Source organism: Balaenoptera physalus (genome assembly GCF_965194825.1).
Source record: "Balaenoptera physalus genome assembly, chromosome: 13".
Taxonomy (NCBI): domain Eukaryota; kingdom Metazoa; phylum Chordata; class Mammalia; order Artiodactyla; family Balaenopteridae; genus Balaenoptera; species Balaenoptera physalus.
In genome coordinates, this window is record NC_138892.1 from 90,494,041 (window position 1) to 90,504,956 (window position 10,916).

Below are 10,916 nucleotides of genomic sequence, written 5' to 3' on the forward strand. Positions count from 1 at the left end.
GAAGGACCGTACCTCAACATAGTAAAGGCCATATATGACAAACTTACAGCTAACATCATACTCAGTGGTGAAACGCTGAAAGCATTTCCTCTAAGATCAGGAACAAGAAGAAGATGTCCACTCTTGCCACTTTTATTCAACATAGTTTTGGAAGTCCTAGCCACAGAAATCACAGAAGAAAAATAAAATAAATAAAAGGAATCCAAATTGGAGAAAAAAAAGTTAAACTGTCACTGTTTGCAGATGACATCATATTATACACAAAAATTCTAAAAATGCTACCAGAAAACCACTAGAGCTCATCAGTAAATTTGGTAAAGTTGCAGGTTACAAAATTAATGCATAGAAATCTATCGCATTTCTATACACTAACAATGAAAGATCAGAAAGAGAAATTAAAGAAACAATCCCATTTACCATTGCATCAAAAAGAATAAAATACCTAGGAATAAACCTACCTAAGGAGACAAAAGACCTGTATTTCGAAAACTATAAGACACTGGTGAAAGAAATCAAAGATGACACAAACAAATGGATAAATATACCATGTTCTTGGATTGGAAGAATTAATATTGTCAAAATGACTATACTACCCAAAGCAGTGCACAGATTCAATGCAATCCCTATCAAATTACCAACAGCATTTTTCACAGAACTAGAACAGAAAAAGTTTTAAATTTGTATGAAGACACAAAGTACCCCAAATAGCCAAAGCAATCTTGAGAAAGAATAATGGAGCTTGAGGAATCAGGCTCTCAGACTTCAGACTATACTACAAAGCTATAGTCATGAAATCAGTATGGTACTGGCACAAAAATAGAAATATAGATCAATGGAACAGGAGAGAAAGCCCAGAAATAAACCCATGCACCTATGGTCAATTAATCTATGACAAAGGAGGCAAGACTATACAATGGAGGAAAGACACTCTCTTCAATAAATCGTGCTGGGAAAACTGGACAGCTACATTTAAAAAAATGAAATTAGAACATTCTTTAACACCATACACAAAAATAAACTCAAAATGGATTAAAGACCTAAATGTAAGGCCAGACAGTGTAAAACTCTTAGAGGAAAGCATAGGCAGAACACTGTCTGACATAAACCGCAGCAATATCATTTTTGAGTCTCCTAGAGTAATGGAAATAAAAACAAAAATAAACAAATAGGACCTAACCAAACTTAAAAACTTTTGCATAGCAAAGGAAACCATAAACAAAATGAAAAGACAACCCACAGAATGGGAGAAAATATTTGCAAATGAAGCGACCGACAAGGCATCAGTCTCCAAAATTTACAAACAACACATGCGGCTTAATGTCATCAAAACAAACAACCCAATCAAAAAATGGGCAGAAAACCTAAGCAGACATTTCTCCAGAGAAGACATACAGATGGCCATGAGACAAATGAAAAGATGTTCAACATTGTTAATTATTAGAGAAATGCAAATCAAAACTACAATGCAATATCACCTAACACCAATCAGAATGGCTGTCATCAAAAAAATGCCCAAACAATAAATGCTGGAGAGGATGTGGAGAGAAGGGAACCCTCCTACACTGTTGGTGGGAATGTAAATTAGTATAGCCACTGTGGAGAACAGTATGGAGGTTCCTTAAAAAACTAAAAATAGAGCTACCAAATGATCCAGCAATCCCACTCCTGGGCATATATCCAGAGAAAAACATGGTTCGAAAGGATACATGCACCCCAATGTTCATTGCAGCACTGTTTACAATAGCCAAGACGTGGAAGCAACCTAAATTTCCATCGACATAGGAATAGATAAAGAAGATGTGGCACATATATACAATGGAATATTACTCAGCCATTAAAAAGAATGAAATAATGCCATTTCCAGCAACATGGATGGACCTAGAGACTTTCATACTGAGTGAAGTAATTCAGAGAAAGAGAAATGTTGTATGATATTGCTTATATGCAGAATCTAAAAAAATGATTCAAATGAACTTATTTACAAAACAGAAACAGACTCACAGACTTAGAGAATGAACTTATAGTTACCAGGACAAAGAGTTGGGGGGACAGTTGGGGAGTTTGAGATTGACATGTACACACTGCTATATTTGGAATGGATGGCCAGCAGGAACTTACTGTGTAGCACAGGGAACTCTGCTCAATATTATATGGCAGCCTAGATGAAAGGGGAGTTGGAGAAAGAATGGATGTATGTATGTGTGTGTGTGGCTGAATCACTTTGCTGTATACCTGAGGCTAGCACAGCATTGTTAATCAACTATACTCCAATGTAAAATAAAAAGTTAAAAAAAAAACCTACTAAAGTTCAATGAGAATGGCTAGAAACCAGCTCAGTCTCTGAACGCTGGTTCTGGAGATCTGTTTAGTTGTACCTCACTTAGTTTATTATCTCATTTCACTCCTTCCATAACACTTGAAGGAAATTGAATCTCTGAGGTTCTATAATGATGAGCATCTGTGATTTCCAAGATACTGGAACAGTGGATGTTTATTGTCATTTTAGTGATAATGGTAACATTGACTTTTAATATAATTAGGTGTTTTATCTTTAAAGGAGATTTAGTTGTGATATTTAAATTAAGAAGGTTCTTTCCTTTGGTAGTAATGCTGGGAAGATGTGAACCTGCAGCTGTCACAGGCCAGAACCCCAGCCATGTGTAAGGAGCTGGTTCACATTGGGGGAAATGAACCCAACACCCAGAAAGATGCAAAAATGGGAAGGCGAGAGAGACACAAACACACACACACTCCGGGTGGCACTAGATTCCTGGTTCCAATCCCTGACAGCCCTGAAGCTACTCTGACTCGTGGTTTCCTTATGCTTGGCTTTACAGCTTTATTTCTGCAAATGGCACCAATAGCTTTCCAGTAAATATCATTCATTGCTGTATTGCTGCTGCTGTTTTTATTGTTATTCTTGCTTAAGCTAGTTTAGCTTGAGTTTCTCTCATCTGCAACCAAAAGTCCTGATACATAGAGGAATATTTTCACCACACGGGCTGAGGTATAATCTGAACTCCCAGAGGTTCTGTGACCAAGAAGCAAAGGATCACACTGGCTATTGCCCCAGCCAATGAAAAAGTCTTCAGGGGCTGAACATCAAAAGGTTTGGAAGAGTCCATGGTAATTGTGCTGAATAAGGTCCATGATAATAGTGCTAAATAGGAGGTAAAGTGGTTTTCCTGGAAAGTCTAAGTTTATACCAATTATCTTGGTCTCCTGTCTGGTTTAGCATTTGTCTCAGAGATTTATTTTCTAAATTCAACATTGTTATTGATTGTTGCATTAAAATCATCCAGCACCGGTTTGGTAGAGTACCACTTTTCATTTTTAGCTTCTGCAGTACCTGGCTTATCAGGTAGTGTGTGAGACTTGTGTGCCGAGAAGATTCTTTTTCACATATGATGAGAATGAAAGACATCCAGCAACAGCCTGTCTCTCTTCTCCTAACCCGACCCACATGCAGTGTGACTCACACTTCTCTCGAAATGGCAGAATGCAGAATGATTAAAGGTGCATCTGAAACAGCAAACTATTTCCAGTCTCTGTGGGTGATTGAGAAATGTTCAAACTTACTGCCCTCACCAACCACTTAAAGGACCTGACAGTTATGTCCTGGGCCATGCCATTGCCTGTAAGAGGCAGGAAGCTGCCAGACCACAGGTTAGGGTACCAGAGTTAGAGTGAACTGGAGGAAATTGTAGGTTAGATTTACATGAAATACAGGCAGGCAACTATAGGCAGAGCAGTCCTCACATAGGTCACAAAGAGTACAGTCTGAACCCTTCCTCCAGTGGTTTTGTCATTTATTGTATGATGGAAATCTGCAGCTACTTATTTATATTTTATTGTTTGGTAGCCCTTTAGTATTTTGCAATAAACTCTCTAGACAATGGTGAGCTCCAAAAGACAAAAGTCCATATTCACTGAAGTGTTAAATACTTAATTTCTAATTATCAAGAAAAATTCATGAAGAATATGTAATTTGCAGAAAATGTTTGTTGCCATTTACCATCACTGACTATATGAAAACCAAAAGACACAATCCACTGAAGGGGAATCAACAGTTACCTCAAATCTGACTTAATTTAAGAAAAATGTGCCTGAAGACAACCATTTTATAAAGTCAACTGTAATATGTGTATTGTATATCACTCACTTAGGTCAAATAACTTTTCTTAATTAACGTTTTGTCATGTTATCAGTTTCCAAGTTTGGTTGTGCATGTTGGAAAAAAGAGAGTAGGTACTAAAAACTATATTTTTTAGTGAAATGAATTATTTGTTGGACAATTCAGAACAGAACAGAATATTCATATAAGATAAGTAAATGGAGGTATCATTGGAGAGACCAAATCTTAAATACCTGTTATGTAATAGGTGTTTAGTAAATACTTGTGGACCAAATAGGGCAGGTTTCCACAGGTCACTAGATAGATGTTCAATATCTTTCAAAGGCCATTGCACTCTACTTACCAATTTCAAAGATTGCCAGTCCTTTCATCAACTTGTGCAGCAAATAATGGAGTCATTAATACCTGCAAGCTAAGAGGTTTCACCACCTAGATCCTAGATATAACTGCAGCAGTTTCTTTTGCTGATACAGATAATTTTGCAATGGCTACTGGCAAGTTAAAAAAAATAACACACAGCCGTTGGCCAAACTCTTGGTTAAATTTAGGAATTGTTTTCTGTATGGGGCTACCATTTCAAGAGATTCCTGGGTGGTATTTTGCCCATAATTATGACTATATTTCACTTTACCAGATTTCTCAGAGAATTAGCTAAAAATCTAACTTTTTAATAGGTCTTTAAAATACAATGCTAATTCTTTGAACTTTCTCCGTCAATTCTCTCCTATTATTGACCTGCAAATAAAAAATTACATGCTGAAAAGATCTTTAGAATTCTTATAGAAATTCAACAAGGCTTTTATCATGCTAATAATTTCCTAATTTAATAGCTTTATGCACTGAGTTATTCCCTTTTTTTTATTTTTTTAAATTAAATTTTATTTTTTTTACATCTTTATTGGAGTATAATTCCTTTACAATGTTGTGTTAGTCTCTACTGTACAACAAAGTGAATCAGCTGTATGTATACTTATATCCCCATATCCCCTCCCTCTTGAGCCTCCCTCTCACCCTCCCTATCTCACCCCTCTAGGTGGTCACAAAGCACAGAGCTGATATACCTGTGCTATGCAGCAGCTTCGCACTAGCTATCTATTTTACTTTTTGGTAGTGTATGTATGTCAATGCTACTCTCTCACTTCGTCCCACCTTCCACTCCCCTAACCCCTGTATCCTCAAGTCCATTCTCTATATCTGCGTCTTTATTACTGTCCTGCCCCTAGGTTCATGAGAACCTTTTTTTTTTTTTTTTTTGTTTCCATATATATTCGTTAGCATAAGGTATTTGTTTCTCTCCTTCTGATTTACTTCACTCTGTATGACAGACTCTAGGGCCATCCACCTCACTACAAATAACTCAATTTCATTTCGTTTTATGGCTGAGTAATATTCCATACTATATATGTGCCATACCTTCTTTATCCATTCATCTTTTGATGGACACTTAGGTTGCTCCCTTGTCCTGGCTATTGTAAATAGTGTTGAAATGAACATTGTGGTACATGTCTCTTTTTGAATTATGGTTTTCTCAGGGTATATGCTCAGTAGTGGGATTGCTGGGTGATATGGTAGTTCTGTTTTTAGTTTTTTAATGAACCTCTATACTGTTCTGCATAGTGACTGTATCAGTTTACTTTCCCACCAACAGTGCAAGAGGGTTCCCTTTTCTCCACACCCTCTCCAGCATTTATTGTTTGTAGATATTTTGATGATGGCCATTCTGACTGGTGTGAGGTGATACCTCATTGTGGTTTTGATTTGCATTTCTCTAATGATTAGTGATGTTGAACATTCTTTCATGTGTTTGTTGGCAATCTGTATATCTTCTTTGGAGAAATGTCTGTTTAGGTCTCCTGCCCATTTTTGGATTGGGTTGTTTCCTTTTTTTGATGTAGAGCTGCATGAGTTGCTTGTATATTTTGGAGATTAATCTTTTGTCAGTTGCTTAATTTGCAAATATTTTCTCAAATTCTGAGTGTTGTCTATTCATCTTGTTTATGGTTTCCTTTGCTATGCAAAAGCTTTTAAATTTCATTAGGTCCCATTTGTTTATTTTTGTTTTTATTTCCATTACTCTAGGAGGTGGGTCAAAAAGGATCTTGCTGTGATTTATAGCATAGAGTGTTCTGCCTATGTTTTCCTTTAAGAGTTTTACTGTGTCTGGCCTTACACTTAGGTCTTTAATCCATTTTGAGTTTATTTTTGTGTATGGTGTTAGGGAGTGTTCCAATTTCATTCTTTTACATGTAGCTGTCCAGGTTTCCCAGCACCACTTATTGAAGAGACTGTCTTTTCTCCTTTGTACATTCTTGCCTCCTTTGTCAAAGAAAAGGTGACCATATGTGCGTGGGTTTATCTCCAGGCTTTCTATCCTGTTCCATTGATCCATATTTCTGTTTTTGTTCCAGTACCATACTGTATTGATTACTGTAGCTTTGTAGTATACTCTGAAGTCAGGGAGGCTGATTCCTCCAGCTCCGTTTTTCTTTCTCAAGATTGCTTTGGCTATTCAGCGTCTTTTGTGTTTCCATACAAATTGTAAAATTTCTTGTTCTAGTTCTGTGAAAAATGCCATTGGTAATTTGATAAGGATTGCATGGAACCTGTAGATTGGTTTAGGTAGTATAATCATTTTCACAATGTTGATTCTTCCAATCCAAGAACATGGTATATCTCTCCATCTGTTTCTATCATCTTTGATTTCTTTCATCAGTGTCTTATAGTTTTCTGCATACAGGTCTTTTGTCTCCTCAGGTAGGTAAGGTATTTTGTTCTTTTCATTGCAATGGTAAAAAGGAGTGTTTCCTTAATTTCTATTTCAGCTTTTTTATCATTGGTGTATATAGGAATGCAAGAGATTTCTGTGCATTAGTTTTGTATCCTGCTACTTTACCAAATTCACTGATTAGTTCTAGCAGTTTTCTGGGAGCATCTTTAGGATTTTCTATGTATAATATTATGTCATCTGCAAACAGTGACAGTTTTACTTCTTCTTCTCCAATTTGCAATCCTTTTATTTCGTTTTATTTCGTTTTCTTCTCTGATTGCTGTGGCTAAAACTTCCAAAACTATGTTGAATAATAGTGGTGAGAGTGGGCAACCTTGTCGTGTTACTGATCTTAGTGGAAATGGTTTCAGTTTTCACCATTGAGAACAATGTTGGCTGTGGGTTTGTCATATGTGGCCTTTATTATGTTCAGGTAAGTTCCCTCTATGCCTTCTTTCTGGAGGGTTTTTATCATAAATTGGTGTTGAATTTTGTCAAAAGCTTTTTCTACATCTATTGAGATGATCATTTGGTTTTTCTCCTTCAATTTGTTAATATGGTGTATCACAATGATTGCTTTTCATATATTGAAGAATCCTTGCATTCCTGGGATAAACCCCACTTGACCAAGGTGCACGATCCTTTTAATGTGCTGTTGGATTCTGTTTGCTAGTATTTTGTTGAGGATTTTTGTATCTATGTTCATCAGTGATATTGGCCTGTAGTTTTCTTTTCTTGTGACATCATTGTCTCGTTTTGGTATCAGGGTGATGGTGGCCTCATAGAATGCGTTTGGGAGTGTTCTTCCCTCTGCTATATTTTGGAAGAGTTTGAGAAGGATAGGTGTTGGCTCTTCTCTAAATGCTTGACAGAATTCGCCTGTGAAGCCATCTGGTCCTGGGCTTTTGTTTGTTGGAAGCTTTTTAATCACAGTTTCAATTTCAGTGCTTGTGATTGGTCTGTTTATATTTCTATTTCTTCCTGTTTCAGTCTCAGAATGTTGTGCTTTTCTAAGGATTTGTCCATTTCTTCCAGGATGTCTACTTTATTGACATATACTTGCTTGTAGTAATCTCTCATGACCCTGTGTATTTCTTCAGTGTCAATTGTTACTTTTCCTTTTTCATTTCTAATTCTATTGATTTGTCTTCTCCTTTTTTCTCTTGATGAGTCTGGCTAATGGTTTATCAATTTTGTTTGTCTTCTCAAAGAACCAGCTTTTAGTTTTATTGATCTTTGCTATTGTTTCCTTCATTTCTTTTTCATTTATTTCTGATCTGATATTTTGATTTCTTTCCTTCTGCTAACTGTGGGGTTTTTTTGTTCTTCTTTCTCTAATTGTTTTAGGTGTATGGTTAGGTTGTTCATTTGCTATTATTCTTGTTTCTTGAGGTAGGATTGTATTGTTATAAACTTGCCTCTTAGAACTGCTTTTGCTGTATCCCATAGGTTTTGGATCGTTGTGTTTTCATTGTCATTTGTTTCTTGGTATTTTTTGATTTCCGCTTTGATTTCTTTAGGGATCTCTTGCTTATTTAGTAGTGTAATATTTAGCCTCCATATATTTGTACTTTTTACAGTATTTTTCCTATAATTGATATCTAGTCTTATAATGGTGTGGTCAGAAATGATACTTGATATGATTTCAACTTTCTTAAATTTATCAAGCCTTGATTTGTGACCCAAGATATGATCTATCCTGGAGAATGTTCCATGAGTACTTGAGAAGAAAGTGTATTCTGTTGTTTTTGGATGGAATGTCCTATAAATATCGATTAAGTCCATCTGTTTAATGTGTCATTTAAAGCTTGTGTTTCCTTGCTTATTTTCATTTTGGATGATCTGTCCATTGGTGAATGTGGGGTGTTAATGTCCCCAACTATGATTGTGTTACTGTCAATTTCCCCTTTTATGGCTGTTAGCATTTGCCTTATGTATTGAGGTGGTCTATGTTGGGTGCATAAGTATTTACAATCGTTATATCTTCTTCTTGGATTGATCCCTTGATCATTATGTAGTGTCCTTCTTTGTCTCTTGTAATAGTCTTTGTTTTAAAGTCTATTTTGTCTGATATGAGAATTGCTACTCCAGCTCTCTTTTGATTTCCATTTGCATGGAATATCTTTTTCCATCCCCTCGCTTTCAGTCTGTATGTGTCCCTAGGTCTGAAGTGGGTCTCTTGTAGACAGCATATATATGGGTCTTGTTTTTGTATCCATTCAGCCAGTCTATGTCTTTTGGTTGAAGCATTTAAACCATTTACATTTAAGGTAATTATCTATATGTATGTTCCTATTACCATTTTTTAATTGTTTTGGGTTTGGTTTTGTAGGTCTTTTCCTTTTCTCATGTTTCCTGCCTAGAGAATTTCCTTTAGCATTTGTTGTAGAGCTGGTTTGGTGGTGCTGAATTCTCTTAGCTTTTGCTTGTCTGTAAAGGTTTTAATTTCTCCATCGAATCTGAATGAGATCCTTGCTGGGTAGTGTAATCTTGGTTGTACGTTTTTCCCTTTCATCAATTTAAATATGTCCTGCCACTCCCTTCTGGCTTGCAGAGTTTCTGCTGAAAGATCAGCTTAATGTAATGGGGATTCCCTTGGATGTTAGTTGTTGCTTTTCCCTTGCTGCTTTTAATATTTTTTCTTTGTATTTAATTTTTGATAGTTTGATTAATATGTGTCTTGGCATGTTTCTCCTTGGATTTATCCTGTATTGGACTCTCTGTGCTTCCTGGACTTGATTGACTCTTTCCTTTCCCATATTAGGGAAGTTTTCAACTATAATCTCTTCAAATATTTTCTCAGTCCCTTTCTTTTTCTCATCTTCTTCTGGAACCCCTATAATTCGAATGTTGGTGTGTTTAATGTTGTCCCAGAGGTCTCTGAGACTGTCCTCAATGCTTTTCAATCTTTTTTCTTTATGCTTCTCTGTGGTAGTTATTTCCACTATTTTATCTTCCAGGTCACTTATCTGTTCTTCTGCCTCAGTTATTCTGCTATTAATTCCTCTAGAGTATTTTAAATTTCATTAATTTTGTTGTTCATCATTGTTTGTTTGCTCTTTAGTTCTTGTATGTCCTTGTTAAATATTTCTTGTATTATTTCCATTCTATTTCCTAGATTTTGGATCATCTTTACTATCATTACTCTGAATCCTTTTTCACATAGACTGCTTATTTCCTCTTCATTTGTTTGTTCTGGTGTGTTTTTACCTTGCTCCTTCATCTGCTGCATATTTCTCTGTCTTCTCATTTTGTTTAACTTACTGTGTTTGGGGTCTCCTTTTCGTAGGTTTCAGGTTTATATTTCCTCTTATTTCTGGTGTCTGCCCCCAGTCTGTGAGGTTGGTTTAGTGTCTTGTGTAGGCTTCCTGGTGGGGACTGGTGCCTGTGTTCTGGTGGGTGGGGCTGGATCTTGTCTTTCTGGTGTGTAAGGCCACATCCAGTGGTGTGTTTTGGGGTATGTGAACTTAGTATGACTTTAGGCAGCCTCTCTGCTAATGGGTGGGGTTGTGTTCCTGTCTTGCTAATTCTTTGGCATGTGGTGTTCAGCACAGGAGCTTCCTGGCCGTTTGGTGGAGCTGTGTCTTAGTGTTGAGACAGAGATCTCTGGGAGAGCTCTTGCCGATTAATATTACCTGAGGCTGGTAGCTCTCTGGTGGTCCATCATCCTGGACTTGGCTCTCCCATCTTGGAGGCTCAGGCCCAACACCCGGCCGGAGCACCAAGGCCCTGCCAGCTGCAAGACTCAGAAGAAAAGGAAAAAAAAACTAAACAGACAGAACCCCGAAACAAATGCTAAAAGCAAAACTAAACAGACAAAATCACACAAAGAAACATACACATACACACTCACAAAAAGAAAAAACAAAAACAAACAGACAGAACCCCAAACAAGTGGTAAAAGCACAACTAAACAGATGAAATCACACAAAGAAACATACACACACACACTCACAAAAAGAGAAAAAAAAGAAAGGAAGAGAGCAACCAAACCAATAAACACACCCACAACTA

General features: G+C 36.7%; 1 protein-coding gene across 1 annotated transcript in view; it reads left to right on the forward strand.

Annotated features, from left to right (window-relative positions):
- The window catches only part of ST8SIA1 (ST8 alpha-N-acetyl-neuraminide alpha-2,8-sialyltransferase 1), a 304,938-nt gene extending 294,264 nt beyond the window's left edge, over window positions 1–10,674 (forward strand). The window contains exon 6 of the mRNA XM_082419852.1: window positions 5,468–10,674. The gene's annotated coding sequence lies outside the window, so the exon portion shown is untranslated. The remainder of the gene's footprint in view (window positions 1–5,467) is intronic.
- The last annotated feature ends 242 nt before the right edge of the window (window positions 10,675–10,916 follow it).